Below are 16,807 nucleotides of genomic sequence, written 5' to 3'. Positions count from 1 at the left end.
TATATGAAGAACTGCATGACAAAATCTAGAAGATGCTTAATATATGTTCAGTTCAACAACACAGAGAGTGTCAAATGCAAAAATAGACAAGAATGTTTATGAACATCCTCTGGTTTCTAACCAGGCTAATCAGGTACACAGCAACAAGATAACAAGATACTTTTTCCTGGCCTTTCAAGTTTACTCAGGGTAAGAGTTTCACTGAAGTTGAACAAATAATGTGAAAAAAAATTGAGTATGCTCTTGATTTGTCTGACACTGTTTATGCCTTCCCTATTTCTGCATTCATGGAAGTGCATGGAAACATATCCTATGTCAAGGAAAAATGTCCTCAAGCAAATCTCAACTGGAAAAATTTATCATAAGCATTTTCTCTCAAATATTTTTGGATGGTAAATTTGAAATTTTAATTTAAAAAATCCAAGCCATTACCATTTCTGCACTCAGTGGAATAATTATGTGAATCTTGAGGTTGACTCTGTTACACATATGCTCAACTTTATGCCTGGCAAGTGGTCCCATTGCCTTCAACTCCAAGACAACTTACTGGAGCTCCTGGCAGTGGATGAAACTGAGCTAAGGAACACATCTCTAGGAGATCAGCGAGGTCCCAGCCCAGGAATGAGACTGCACTGGCTCTCCCTGTCCTTGGGCACATTTCACTGTAGGGTAGAGTCTTTCCAAACGCAGTTCATAATCAAAAGCTGGCCCTGGGGGAAAGCAAGTCAACATTTATGTGTTTTTCAGATAGTCAGAATTAGTCCAGGCTTGTTAAACACCTGAAAGAATTTCTGTAGAATTCATCAAATATAAATACAATACATGACAATGAAAATATAACCCATTTCTAGAGCCTACTTCTTTTTCCCTACTGCTTTCTCTACAGAGTAAGGCAGCAAAGAGCTGTAAGCTACAGGGCCTGGTACCTTTTGTATGTCTTCAGTGAAATATTCACTAAGCTCAGTCAGCTTTACCTGTGGAAAATCACTGACATGAAGGGGGCTGCAGGGGTGTCAATCAGAGCGCAATTATAAGCCAGTGTGTTACACAGTCATCTCAGGGGGACTAATTTAGTCTGCAAGTCTTTATTACTGCTGATGATAGGTGAAATGGAGGGAAGTTAAGGCTGACAGTAAAAGCCCAAAGTGAGTTTGCAGGAATGGCAGATACAATATCCATCTTTTTATTTGCAAGCTAGGCCTTTTTGATAAAATAGGACCAAAACAAAAAACCACAAACAAACAAAAAAACCCAAACAAGAAACATAAAACTATTTTTACAAAGTCACTTTTTTTCAGAGTAGACCTGAATTTAACTATACCTCATACAAAACTCCTGCCAAAATCTTCTCACAGTTTCCTGCTCCTGCAGAGAATCCTTCTGAAGCCAGGTTTGAATTTTCATCCCTCTGGTTATAGCCATGAATTAGGGTCGTTTATAACTATGAGCTTTAGAGACCCCACTGCTTCTGCACCGCAATGTAATCATAAGTGGTTTATAGAGAAAAGATAACTGGAATTTATGATTCAGTAGTTCAATTAGAGGGTCACTCAAAACTGTAGCATAGAGGTACATGATGAGGCACTGTGGCAGGGTAGAAAGCACGTAGGAGAAGGCACTAAAAGAGGAGGTTGTGGCAGGGCAGGGAAGAAGGCATAGAAGCAAACTGATGTTCCTCTCCACACAAGTGGTACATGCTCATACATGACATTGGTATATAATTACTACCATCCTGATTATTCATCTAGGGGGTTATGGTACAGAGCTCAAATTCTACAGTGTTGAAGCCCAAAGTGTTCTCATACCCAGCTGCATGCAAACCTGAACTCAGGCTTAGCATAGACCTCCTATATATCTCCCTTTCTCTGCTCAGGACTCCCCTAGGAAGAACATTGAAGTATTTATTTTGCCTCACATCAGTTGAAATGGTATTTGGAAGTGGGGAGGAGAAAGACACTAGGTCCCAGGAGAAGTCTACTTGGCAAGTAAGTGTGCCCTTGGGTATACTATGAAGTATAACCTTTAGATGTTTTTAGGCATTTCAGAAGAGTAGCTATAGAGTCAATTCTAGCTGGGAAGTCATAAGGTTTGAAAGATTATCTTGGGTTTCTCAGTGTATATTTATAAAAATACCAAGTGCAAGTTCAGAGCTACACCCTGGCTCACAACATCACAATTTCCATCACCTCCTTTTAAAAAGTGGAGGACCTGGAAGCTAAAACTTGGCAGACTGCCTAGCTAACCTCATCTTCTTTTCCTTAATAAGGAACAGAGAAGAGAATTTCACAGGCAAGCACAGTTCATGTCTGATCACATGTTTAAAGCTGGGTACTAAAGATTTTTCAGCATTGAGATATAGGATGCCATAGGCTCAGAGTCCTGACACTGATACAGAGTGGAAGGGACCTCTGAAATAGTTGTCTGGTCCAGTGTCCTACTTGTAGAGGGGCCAGTTTTGGTCACACTGCTTATGGTCTTGGCTAGTAAAGTTTTGAATATATTCAGCCTGTTGAGGTTGGTATAAATAGCAATTCTGCTTTCCAGCCTCTTAAACAGTCCTTTCCAGTTTGCTGTCAGCCACAGACTTATTCCCATCCCATTTTTCAGGTTGTTAATAAAAGTGTTGCATATTATCAGCACATTAATATCAGCCCCTGAGGGATGCCACTTACCTGGCTGCCAGTGGAAGTTTATAATATTGATTTCAACCTTTTGAGACTGAAAATGTAACCAGTATTCCACCACCTAATAGTACACTTCTGTGGGCCATATTTAACCAGTTTGGCTTTAAGGATACTACAGGGAGATGCCAAGTCAAAGGCCCTTCTTCATCCTTGAAGGAAATTTTCAATGCGTCTGGGACTGCTGGTGCAGAAAACCCTAATATGAGAGTTGTGTACACTACTTGTTAAAGATGATTCGTTAAAATTGTCTATATGAGGGAAATTGTTCAGGGTTTTCTAGTTTCTTCTTGGTAACGGAAATGGTGGAAAACTTTTGCTTTTTCCAAGGCAGCAGAGCAAAAGAATAAGTAGTTTGAAAAATGGCAAGAGCAGGAAGGTTTGACCAGATGATCCAGTGTGGTCCCTTCCAACCTTACTCATTCTGTCATTCTGTGAAATATGACCCCTACACATCAACATAATTCAGTGAGGGGCAAATCCTAAGGAAGAAGGATGTGATACTGTTTTTTTCAATTGTTACAATTGCTGTTACTTTTGGTTTCCTTGTTATAATTATGAAGATAAATACGATTTTTTTGTTGATAGTCCTTATTGTATATATTTAGAAACAGGAAAAAATTAATGTGGTGTTCTCCATGTAAAAGTGCAGTAGAGTTTTTGGAAATAATGATGAAAAAGTATTTCTGTTTCTTGAGTGTTTTTCTTTTCCTATGGCAACAATAGAACACACTGGATTGCACTTGGACCTATGAAAGTAGCTTATGCGATAAGATAATGCATTAAAACAGAGACAGCAGGAGGGATATAGTGGGAGAGGGAGAAAAAACCTTCTTCATTCAAATTTGAAAGTTACTTGTTTCTTTTTACTGTGTGATACTCCAGAATGAATATCAATCACAGCCTTCTTACTTCCCATGCAGATTTCCGTCTTAATGAAGTGGATTCATCATGATTTATTATGACAATACCTCATTTTTACCCACTGTTCCACTCCTTTTTTGACTCTTTTGATTAGAAAGATCATGCTGCAATGTCCCACATGATAACTGTATTAGTTAGAGTAAGTAACTGATCTATTACCGTGGGATAAAACAGTTTGAAGGCATTTTACTAGGCGCTGGCACATTTCAATATTATTAGAGGGTCATGGAGTGTCTGACATTTCAATTTGTTATCAGGCCACTCATATCACTAGGGCAATCATTAAACATAGACTCTAATAAGGTTTCTGCTATGTAGGGTCATTCATTATTGACAAGGAGGAGAGAAATAAATACCTTCCCAGGGGCAGCCTTAGCATATAATAATGTAAAAACCCTCTGAGTCTGGAACCATATTTTCTAGATTTGATGGCAAATCATGCATTACATTTTCAAATTAAACCAAATGAAAGGATACAGATAAAAACATGAGTACTTAGATTCTGTCTTTACATACTGTCACAACACTCATTATAATCACATATATATAAAAATTGGTAATTAGATCACAAATTGGCTTATTTTACCACCGTGATGGAAGCTAATAATGCACTTGTGTCATCTTCGGTTTATGAGGTCTGTACACCTGGGACAGACTTTGCATAATACAATTAATCATCATATATCATCTGGCTCCGATAGCTATTTAACGGATCTTCACCTTTCAACTAGGTAGCCCTGTGATTTAGCTTGGAAACAAAAGGACTATATTCTTCATAAAGGGTTATTAATATTTTACCCCTCAGATTAATGTTTGGTTTATTTGGGATATATTTTAGAGTTCATTTTTAAATTTCAAATTTTCCTTGAATAACCTCAACCTCATCTACATTTCACATATCTTTCAAAAATTAACTGTGTTGCGCTTTAAAACTAAATCAAGAAAAAGGGAAAAGATAATTTGGAAGAGGTGAAAGATATTGTTAAAACCACAACTAAAAGGATTTGGACAGAGCTATTTATTTCTGGAAATTTAGTTTGGGGAAAAATAAATTTGTGAGATTTTTTGCCTCAGTTTCTTGGGAATAAAAATAAATTACACAGAAAATAGGGATGTTAGGATGTACTACAGCATTTGGTGAAGAAACAGCAGTGTTGCAAATGGATGCAAAACAGAAAGGCCCTAATTCTGCAACTACATGCTGTCTTAAGTAGTCCCATTGGCCTGATCCGGATCCATTCAGAACACTAGAACTTTAACCTTGGTTTCTGAATCAGATGGATTGGGCACAAAAGAGCAGTTCAAAAGAGAATCAAACTCAAGAAAAAATGAGCTGTTTTCACTCTACTCTTATAACTGATGAACTGCAGTATCCGTGGTGATAGTAAATTAGTTTATAAAATTTCTTCCATATTTAACAATAAAAGGTGTTATTAATAAGTCAGGTAAAAAAACATCTCCCACAATTCAATAAGGTGATCCTTTCTTTTTAATTCATTACAAGAGTTTTAATAGGATCAGAAGAGCAACCAGCAGACAACTGAATTGACAATGTAATTTAATTCAACTAGTATAGTGAGAAGAAATCTTTACTGACAGTTTTTATTCAACCTTACTTCATTCCTGGGTACCCGCTTAGTCAACTCCAACACTACAGCTTCTCTCTGGCTCATCTTTGGGACTTCCCTACAAATAACCGTTTAAATCTTCCCACTGCAGTAACTTGCCTCAGTGGAGCAAATTGTTCTTATCAGGTTTCCAAGTTCCCTTATCAGGGAGAGTAACCTTCATTAAGTCAAGCAAGAGATGCTGAACTAAGAAACAGTTCTGTCTACAAGCTGACACAAGATATTCCAGGAGAGGCAGAAAAAGATGACTGTAGCCATGATGGCTTGAACACATGTAGAAAAAAGGTCTCTGTGTGGAGACAAAAGGATGTCAAAGTGTAAACGAGTAAGAGGGACTTCCTGGACTGAACGGATTAAAGAAATTCAGTTATACCATGAAAAGCTAAAAGACTTACCACCAGCATCTGAGGCTGTCCAATTTTAAAGCTGAGAATCCTAACAACATTCAGATATGTGGAGGTACTTGATTAAAATGGGGCAATATTTTTACATTGGTAAATATACCACAGTCTTTTATAGCCAGTCTATCACAAGCATACCTTATATTCAGCTCACATTTCTTCATAACATTCTTCATTCTATCAGAGACCCATGCAATACCAAAAAATGAAGTTTTATCTTATTGATCATGATGTAAATTAGGTATTTATTTGGTACAATGATGTGTATGTTCATTTAGTCATTGTTTTTTTGGAAATAATTTGGCATTTGTTTGACAACTAGGCAATGATAGTTATATTTTTGCTGGGTGGAAAAAGTTGTCATTGGCAATTTAGGATTATCAGACCTGGATAGCAAAAAAAGTGTGTATTACAGGAAATTTTTCTTCATATGAAATACATTGACAGATTCATTTAATCACACAATAATGCATCTTTCTGATTTGGTTCCCTTAGGACCTGTTCCATAAAGTTGTCATCCAAGGTTTTTAGGAATTTTCTGGCCTGGGTTGAGCCTGCTGTGTTATGACCCTAGCTGATTTCTAGCAAGATGAAATTCCCCCATAAGGACAAAGGTAGTTGACTTGGAAGTGACCCTTAGTTCCTCAAAGAATAATTCCTTGGTATTGTTATCCTGACTGGGAGGCCTGTAGCAGACTCCCACAATGACATCTGTATTATTTGTTTGCCCCTTGATTCTTACCCAGAGGCTCTCGAATGTGGCAGTGCCAACTGTGAGCTCCATACATTCTAACCCTTCTATTATATACAGTGCCATATATTAATGAAGCTGTTAAACAATACCAACTCTTGGGTTTCAGGTCTAGTCACTGGCCTCCAACTGGACACGTGCAGCAGATCACAGCTCTTTGAGCACGGCAGTTCAGTCAGTTTTCAATCCATCTCACTGTCCACTTTATCCTGACTGTGCTTCTTCAGTTTTCTTATGAGGATGTTACGGCAGAGAGTGCTGAAAGCTGGACTAAAGTCAAGATAAACAACCAAGCCAGTCATCTCATCACAGAAATCCATCAAGCTGATCAGGCATGATTAGTCCTTCACAAATTCATGCTGATTATTCCAAATCACCTTCTAGTCCTTCATACAATTGGAAACTGTTTCCAGAATTATTTGTTCCATCCCTTTAGTACAAGATATTGTAAAAGAGAATACATACACACGTGCTTGAAAGTTACTTGGGAAACGGGAAAATGTCATGTTTAAAAAAACCAGAGAAATATAACAATAGTCTTGTTAGTAGTTTTGTTGTCCATTTAGTGGTTGAAAGTCTCATGAACAAGTTTAAGAGCAGAGCCTGAAAAGTGTTTTTTGGGATATTCTCTGACTGGACTCAGTCTGAAGGAAACTATTGCAAGCACAGGAGGTTTGAAAGTTTTTTTCCAGACAGAAGATGTAGCATAATAATAGTGAAGGGAGTTCCCACTTCTCAATCTGGTACAGAGAGAAAGGATAGATGAGACAAAAATAGGGAGTTTGAGTCAATTTACATTCAAAATCACCAGGAATGTTCCATTGATTTTTCATTAATCATCATGTGTTATTTTCCATAAATGTATGAAATGTGTGACTGTTTTTGCAGTCATTAGATTATGTCACATTTCCTATTTGGTTAGCCAAGAAATTATGATAATAATTTCTATTAACATGAAAAACTTGATGGTAGAACCTCACACTCATTGAAACTAATCCAAAGGCACCACGCGAAGGATAGCTGTCTCATCTCAGCAACAAAAATGAGCACAGCTTCTGGATTTTAGAAAGATGAAAGTATTCTGCAGAAATATTAATATAAATTTATGTGCCTAACTTAATTTACACAAATCACAAGGAGAAGGAACAAGTGGTTAACATCTTGGCATTTTCTGTCATCTGCAGAGCAATTACTGTTACAAAACATGAAGAGTATTGGAGACCATAAAAATTTTTATATTAGCAACTGCTAATCTACCAGCAAAAGTAACTTGTTTCAGAGCTGTTAACTTCCATTGAAAATACCATTTCTTCGTACTTGTTTGAGTTGGATTTATCTTTTTAAGATATTTCAGGAGAAATTAGGTATTTTTATTTATACAGTTATATAGCATTTCCATAGTTGCAGCAGTTCTAAACCTAGAGTCCAAACAATACCCAAACTAATAAACATCAACACCACTGCAATATCAAAACTATGAGCTTCATACCCTATCCTACATTATTTTCTGTAACCTCACCCATCACATTCCACTTCTCTTGGCCTTTCTCTACTTGTGCCTTTGCCTCCATTATATCCCAGAACCTCTTTCTATAGAAGGGATGCTGCTACCTATATGCTTCTGCACTCCATCGCTGTAGAAAGGAAAGAACTGAAAGTGAACTGTGTTCGATTTCCTGGGGTTATTTCCTCCAGCAAAGGTAACTCTTCTGTTTCTAAGAATATGAGAGAGAAGAGTAGCACTACCACCCAGAAGTGATCCATATGATGTAGGGGTCTAAGAAAAATGGATGAGAAAAATAAGAGCTGGGGCAAATGGTGATCCCATGAAGGGTCATCTGAATGTTCTGTCACAACGTCCTCCACCATGAGATGATCTCTCTCACAGAAGTGTGTTTGTAAAGGGATAGAACTACCTCACTAATCCAAAATGGCTTAACGGTGTCAAGATATTTGAAGGCTTAGTGATCTTTCTTGATGTCTCTCTGTTTCTTGAATTCTGCCAGAATAATATGCTTGGGTTTTTTCATTTAAGAATAAACATCTGTAGGAATACTCTAATCTCCTTATAATAGTAAAAAAAAAAAAAAAAAAAAGTTCTATGGTGCATATTTCACAAGACAGTGAGACTGAAACAGTCTATAAGAGAAATATCATACCCATAGCAGTTCAACAGTTAATCTTTTTTGATGTAAACAGGCAATCATCACAGACATTCTCATGTAAAATCTCAGCAGGAATTTCAAGCAGAGAAATGGCCCAAGCTGATCCAAGGGATATTCAACCTGGGAGAGGTATTTAGATGTGTGCAGGTAATGTCTAAGAGGTTTGCACAGACTCAGTGCCTGAATTCAGCAGTCTGGGCACTTAACGAATGCAAGTCAATTCTCTTCACTGCCAAAATGGAACAAACTGAATTGAATTAGAGCTGGTTTAATGCTGAATGAAAATGTCTATAATGAGGATCAATGCACTTTAACAAACCCATTTTAACCAATACTGTTAGTTCATTCAGATGTACATTTCTAGCTCTTCCCACATATAGGATCCCTCAAGAAATGGTACATCATGAAAAACACAGTGCAGGGTTATGGAGAGTGGTTATCTACAAAACTCTTCCAGATGAGTAGTGCCCATCATGGTCTGCTGCTCCGGTCTTACACATCTGTAACACGTTTCATTGGATCTCCAAAGCAGTCCTTTAGTATTTGAGAGGAATAAATTTGTGCAGGAGGTTCCATTGCACTCATTGAAAGGCCACAGCTAGCTGTGGTTGCAGGAGCTGTGACGAAAACCAGTAACATCTACTCTTCAGGCTATTTTAAATTCCCTTCCCTCATCCCCAACCCACACAAAGGCAGCTTCTGATTGTGCAAAATCTATCACATCTGAGAGAATGTGCAATTTGTTGCTGTAGCAGTACAGTAGCGGTTGATGAGGACGTGAAGCTGGCTTATGAACCGCCTCTCATCCCCTTTCAAAGCTCTAACTTACGTCCGATTTTCTGGTTCCAGCAAAAAATATGAAGAGGTAGAATTCAGAAGTGTGGGAGAACTTGGAAGGATTGTGTAATAAGCATTAACATTAAAAACCAAAACAAAACAAAACAAAAAAGCCAAAGATACACACACATAAAAACACACTGCAGATAGAAATCAGTAGAAATTTCTTATTCATAAGTAGGAGAGTAATTATGGAGATATCAATACCAAAATAACATGGAGTCAGTTTAGGTGTTTTCTCCCTGAACAGCATTGACACTTCTTGATTCTCCATGTTAGCTCAGAAGTTAAGTATCTCAAGGAAGTGTGATTAAATAAGGACTCTTACAATAAATCTCTGTGAAGGTCGAGCGGGTGGTTTGAATTCTGTTGGAGGCACATGGGAAGAAATATATTGAGTGCTATGCGGAAACTGCTCTGAGAACAGAAAAGACCTTTCAATGAACTATTGAATGAACAGCTATTCAGTACTCTAGATGGTGTTCACCTGTACATCCTATCCACTGGGAGCTCTAATACACACATCTATTTACCAGTCTTCTGCTGGTTAAAGCAAATGTGTTTCTTCACTCATTTAATCACCAACCACCTTTCCATAACTGACTCTTTACTTACAAGCATGTTAACTAGGACTGATCAGAGACATGAGTAGGAAAAGTAATTTTGTTCTCCAATTGCCCTGTTCATTATCCTCCTCAACATTTACATTCTGCACATTAGGATTCTGCATATAATGTGATCATTTACTAAGTGGCTGTGACTGTCAAATACAATGAATAAAATAGAGTCTTCTGAGAGAGTTATTCTACATACAGGAAAAACACAGCTTGTTTTAATGGGTTTTAAAAGTGATCAAGTGTAGTGCAATGTTTGCATAATATAGTCTTTGTTATCAATCTTCTTTTATATATAGAATAAAGTTGGTTAATATGTACCTAAGTCAGATGATTCATGAATGAACGTGTCACTTCTCAGACCAGTGTGGGTCAGGATGTAATATTGTACTAAAGTGCTTTGCTGTTAATAGATCCAGGGATAGACAAAAAGAAGAGGGTGTTTTCTATTCAGATGATTTTAAATATAAAAGAATGATCAGACTCTAGGGACTGGGGAAACATAAAAATGTCGTGCTTTTTCCCCTGAAACAGCTGCTTGGATCCAGCCCAGGCAGAATTGTGAAAGAAGCATTTGTCTGAAGCACAAAGTGAAATTTCAAAGGAGCTCTGACTTACCAGAAGATTCCTTCTGCCATTCCTTCTCTTCTCTTACTTCTCTCTTCCTCCATGCCTGCCTCCCTCCCTGCATGGATTGGTGTCAAGCTCTAGAAATTTAAAACTCAGGACTGATTGATGCAATATATTTTTACAAAAATGTATTTTTTCTGAAGAGATCCTTTCATGTAGAAGAGTATGGACAGTGCTACACAGATATGGGACCATGGAGATACAATTCAGGTTAGAAAAGGTACTTGCCAAAGGGTCTGCAATATTTTCCTGAACAGCTACATTTTTTTCTGCAGTGCTCACCTGCATAACTGAAAGTATATAGAGGAATGAATTATTTCCATGGGGAAAAAAATGTACAATTAATTTGTTTTTTCTGTAAGTGGTTTTCTTTCTAAAAATTAGATACTAAATTACCAATGTCATATAAATGGTATAAGACATATGCGCAATGTAGTTTTCACAGCCTAGTCAAAAGCAGTCAGACCTGTACATCATAAACACCTGAATTATTCAACCATTACCTGGCCTTTCATTGGAAGCAGTTCCGGTACAGATCTCCTGCACAGTTCTTATACACGTAGGAGAAGTTAAGTCTGCAGCTCAAAAGGAAGCAAAGGCTCCTTTGACACTGGCACTACCCTACTACAGTAAAGCCCATGCTTATTGCTTGAATACAAAAGTCATATACGAATCCTTAAAATGTACATATTTTAATTAAAAATTACTGGATATTTTTTGGAAAAGAGCAAGTGGGGGACTCGCTCTCAGGGACCAATCTACTAACTTTTGTCTCAATAAATTTTTTAATTTCTTTGGCTATCTATGGACTTTATACAAAGCATATACTGTTGTATTGCCTATGTAGTCACTGCATTGATGATACATTTTGAAACACTGTAGATTATCATGGGTATGAAATGTGCTTTGTGGCAAACATAATTTGAAAATCCTATGTTGCTGCAGAACACAAGGTGCAAAACAGATCACAGGTTAGTCAATACTACTCAATAGAAAATCACTGATACTGCACCAATACTGCTAGCAGAGTTTCTGTGCACTACTTTCATGGGAAACAGAAATAATAAAGGATAACTTTTCCATGTAAATCTTCTTTCGGTAAGGAGAAAAGGCCAACCATAGGAAAGGGAAACTTGTTTCTGTGGACAAGAGTGGTGGAATATTCAATAAAAATGTGCTGTGACAGGTCAGTAACCAAGATCTTGCCTATGCAGAATATGTTTTTTCCATATAGGCTAAAATAAGGCACTAATGTGATGTTGTGTCAGTAGAACAAATTGTCCCATCACTTGTCTGAACACACTGGCAGTCTTACTCTGCTAAAAGTTTCTTTTGACCTTTTATTTGGGAAGAGGTTGAAACTCTTGCCCTTGTACAATGGTAAGACAAGTTGAATTAAGGAAGCTCTGTTTTTATAATTATGAAATTAAGACTGATACCACAGACCAGTACATCCTTTCCCAGATCTAGCTGAGGTGGTGAAAAAAAGTTCAAACACCAGAACTCCTCCCTGCCCAACAGAAAGAAGCCACTGCCTCTCCATGTGCATGCATCTGGTACCAGTGCAGAATGTTTCTGTATCTGCCTAAGAACAGTCGGGATTGTTAGCTCAAACCATCAACATACCACATGTACCCAGCTGTCTTTGAGATGGATGAGGAAGTCTCACTCACATAACCATTGAGTGATTTTAACCGGGGAGGGATGCTGCTGTCTCTAACTGGCACAACAGTTTGCGAAAGGAACATCAGTCATCCTGATATTGAAAAGGATGTGTATGGAATAAAAGTTATCATCTCAACATGAACTGTTTTAGTTCTAGATTTCCCTGCTGAGACTGGTACTCTGGTCAGCTGAGACTTCTGGAATTTAAAGTACTGATATAACATAACATCATATGCTGGCTGGGTTTGACTCTGAACATACTGGGGTAAACAGTAATGTTCTCCTGTGCAGTGGAAGCTCTTCAAACGTGCTACACACAATTCTACAACTGCTTCAGAAAAAGCTGTTGGTGTTCCATCTTTGACTCTAATGTTTAGTTAGATACTGCACAGGACTCAGAGCTGAGAGGAGATGGAGAAGTCAGTGTTGGGTTTTTTCTCCTTGTGTTTCTGCTGCAATGCCTCAGTCATGCTTCAGATTTCCAGAACAACAACTTAGTTTACAAAAGAAGCCTGGAACAATACTGGATAATTAAACCTGAAGAGGCACTGTGCCCCTGGACCCTCCCCAACATATGTGGAGATCAGAGTGGGAATGAATGCAACTCCAGAATTGGTGTCATTCTCCAAAGCGTAACACAAAACATGTTCATGATTTAGAGGAGGAATACATAATGCTTGAACTTTAACACAGTGAACTGAATGCCTGTCTCTGCTCCTTCCACTCTCTGGAAATGCTTTTATACCTAGACTTATCCAGCTCCAAAGGGTCAGGAGAGGAGCTCATGCAGTGGGGAACACCTGTCATTCAGGCTGATGCTGCCAGTAAACACCCACTCTGAAGCTGGTGGCAAACACAGAGGCAAAGGCTGCCCTGCCAGAAGTATAAAAACCTGTCTCAGAGGCAGACACTGTGTCAAAGATATTTCTGTTTCTGTGTGGTGGTGTGACACACATGAAAAAATCACTTGCAGTGGCACTATTTGCTTCTCCAAAGAGAGTCTGGAGTAGCACTGCATTTCTCTTTCATAAAAACCAACCTGTGTTTGCAATGGAATGGATTATCCAGCCTCTTGGGCATACCTAGGACCCTGTGAAAGCCCACTCATCTCATTGATCATTCTCTGTGTAGGTTCAATAAATCTGTGCCTGCCTTTGGCTAATACATCAGCTTTAAGGTATTCACCACTTCTACAATGAGAATGTTTGCTCCTGTTACAATCCGCCCCACAAGGCAGAGGTAACTTTTGGTTTCCTGCTAATTAATTCCTTGGTGTGAATTAAATTAATTGATACTAGATGATCAGTATTTACAGGTCCATATATATAGGGTTTATTTTAGAATAATTTGGTTGCAAAAGAAAACAGATATGTACCTGTTTGGGTTATTATTATCTATAGTAATATGGGAATATAAAAGCATAAAGGTATCACCCAAGAAAATGTGTAAGGGAAAAGAGAGGAAAAAAGAGAGAGAAAGAATAAAAGTTCATATTCACCACTCAGAGGTCTCTGACAAATGTGGTGGTTGTCACTGGTGTCTTGGTCCATCAGGGAGTGATGGGGGAAGAAGCCTGCAAAACATGAAGTCCAGTGGGTTTATATACACTCAGAAACCCTTCTGGTACCTTCCCTGTGGGTGAATAGGGGTTGTTGTTTTGCACAGTCATGCTGCTTTTGCAGGAATGAGTCAGAGGCTGGAGGTGCTGGTTTTTGCACAGTCACATAGGCTGGGGTGTGGTGTGCTTTGGTGGCACCCTCTCTAAGAGTGAGGCCTGCTCTGGGGTAGTGATGGGTGTGTGCACTGAGGGCTCCCTTCGACATAGCCTGGCTCATAGGAGATAAGCATCACATATCCAGAGACTGTCCCTGACCTCCACAAAGTTAACAGGTTGTGGGCTATGGCCTCCTCCCCTCAGGCTTTATTTTCAATCTTCTGTCAGGAAGCTTCTTTGCACAGCTTCCTACAGTACCACTGTTTTAAGGTAATTAAAAAATCCAGTTCCTCACAGCTCCTCACCTAAGCAAATAGTTATTGAACCTGACGTGTCACTCCAAGTGCAAAGATAAACTGAAGCCCCTGATCCTCACATCCTCACCATTTGCACCTCATTCGTAAAGAATATATTTCTAGAAAAATCATACCACATCATTCTCTTTAACAAAAAAGAAATTTTCAAAATTTACTTTACTGAGTGTTCTGTAGATTTGAGGGCTGTAACCATGTGGCCGTAACTACCCCAGTTTCTCCCAAGTTTTTTCTGGTATGTACTCCACTGCTATGATAGTTTTAGACTCCCATGTCTTCCCCCATAGCAAGCAAGGCTATTTCTGCAAAGCAGTTTTTCATCTTATATTGTCTGGCTGTGGTGGGGGAAAAAAAAGTGCTTTCCCCTGGAGCTAAAAAATGGTAAGCCCCAAGGGGGTGGTGTTTCTTAGTGTTGACCCAATCAGCGCCCCTGCAAAATTAAAACATATCACACCAGACCAGAAAAGAAGGATAATGGCGTAGTTGGAGGAGAAGTGGCCATGTTTTAGGCCAGGAGGGGAGAAGAACCAGGAGCCCTGCTGGGGGCTAGGCCCCCCCAGCCCCTGACTGGGGGCTGCAGGAACTTGGAACAGTGTTAAATTTGGCCAAGTACTGTAGCTAAGAGCTGGGGGAAGTTTCCTTGCTGTGAGTGGACAGCCAGAAATACTGAAAAGTGGAGGTGAAGCAGCAGCAGTGAACGAAGAACTGAGAGCCAAAAAGATAACAAGCAGCAAAGATGGCACGCAGCCAAGCTGAGAGACACAGAGATGTCTGACGGAGAGAGAGAGAGAGAGGACTAAGCTCAACAGAGACAGTTTTGGGGGTAAGACTCAATTAAATCTCCCAAAAACCCCTTTGAGACCCCTCCTGGGAGGAGGGGATGGACTTCTACTTGATGGGAGTCCTAAAATGCAGCATGCAGCAGAGAGAGAGGAGCTAAGAAGCTCAGAGACGTCCTGGAAGCTGGACTGGGACGGCTGGACAGAATGCGGGAGAAGTGGCCTTGCCCCCGCTGCTGCCAGGCTGGCAGTTGAGACAGAGCAAAGGAGCTCTGATTGGACACTTGGGGCAAAGACTGAACTGAGAGCTGTCCTAAGCGTTCTGACTCTGGAGGAGTTTGAATCCCCTGAGGAAGGGACTTTCATGGAATGTCTTACACCCCATGATATGAGCATGGTAAGGTGAATTTTGTCCCTGCTTTTGCAAGCCCACGGGAGAGAGATCTTCCCTTGGAGCTGAAGGGCTGAGAGGGGTGAGAGGAGACCCCTTGTATTGTAATGGAGAGAGAAATCTTTCAGCTATGACAATCCAGCTGCGACTGCTGCATTGAAGAGGAGAGACACTGCTGCCCTGAACGTGGAAAGGATCTTTCCTTCTTCCCTTCTGGACTTTTATTGGAGGGAGAGGAGACTTGATCCAATGTAAATATTGCTTTACCATAGAAGAGATAGTTAGGATTATGTATATAATGTATTATAGTATTTATTTGTGTAATAATTGAAAGATAATTCCCTTCCCCCATATTGAGTCTTGTGTTGTGTCTGGAAAACCCCTCTCACACTGGGGTGAGTTGTGGGAAGGGGGCTTGGACTTGGAAATTGGATTTTTGGGGGTCTCAAACCACCACACTGGCATAATAAATACCTGTGATGGTGAGCCTCAGATACATGGATCTAAATGAATAGGCAATTCTTAGTTAAACTGTAAGAAACCATCAGTCCTTACAGAGTGACAGAGAGTGGTAACTCAGCCAGTTAATCAACATGTGAGAGAAAGGACAAGTAGAACAGCAACCCACTGCCAAAAGTACTTTGCACAATCATGCAAAGCTAAGCTGGATGTATGACCAGCCAATATGCTGTAATTATAAACAGACAGACTATCTATTGCTGGAAATCTTTTTATCACATATTATTCTGACTTCATGGCAAAATCGGCAACGGGTCACTCAACTCACCCTCTCTTTCTTTGGCTTGACTGCCAGAAAGGTGGAATTAAATGGAAAGTCACATTAATGACTTTGTGGCAATAACAGTGGGATCAGCAGAATAAAAATGTAACAGTGATGCAGGGGATCTGAACTAGTGGAGTCAAGGATGGAAGAAGGCAAAGCAATTAATCTGTGTGCCATGAAAGGGAACTAATTAGTTCCCTTCTAGTGCCACACTCAGAAGAGGGCTGAGGTCTGGGTTAGGGAAACCAGTTAGTGCAGGACTGCTGCCAGGTACTGAGAGAAGTGAATGAAAAAATTTCTGCCTCTCAGATCAAAAGCAGGTCCTTTCATGATTTATTCTCTGCATTGGGTGACAAATCTCTTTTTGTTATTTTGTTTACAAGCAGGGCTAATCTCATCTAGATATACATATAGATTTAGATACAGATATTAATACAGATGATAGAGATAAAGATATAGGCATAAACATAGATAATAAATATGTGTATACGTATAGAAATAGGTATAAACAGATACAGATACAGATGTA

This window comes from Pseudopipra pipra, chromosome 5, assembly GCF_036250125.1.
Source record: "Pseudopipra pipra isolate bDixPip1 chromosome 5, bDixPip1.hap1, whole genome shotgun sequence".
NCBI lineage: Eukaryota > Metazoa > Chordata > Aves > Passeriformes > Pipridae > Pseudopipra > Pseudopipra pipra.
Note: the sequence above shows the minus strand (reverse complement) of the source record.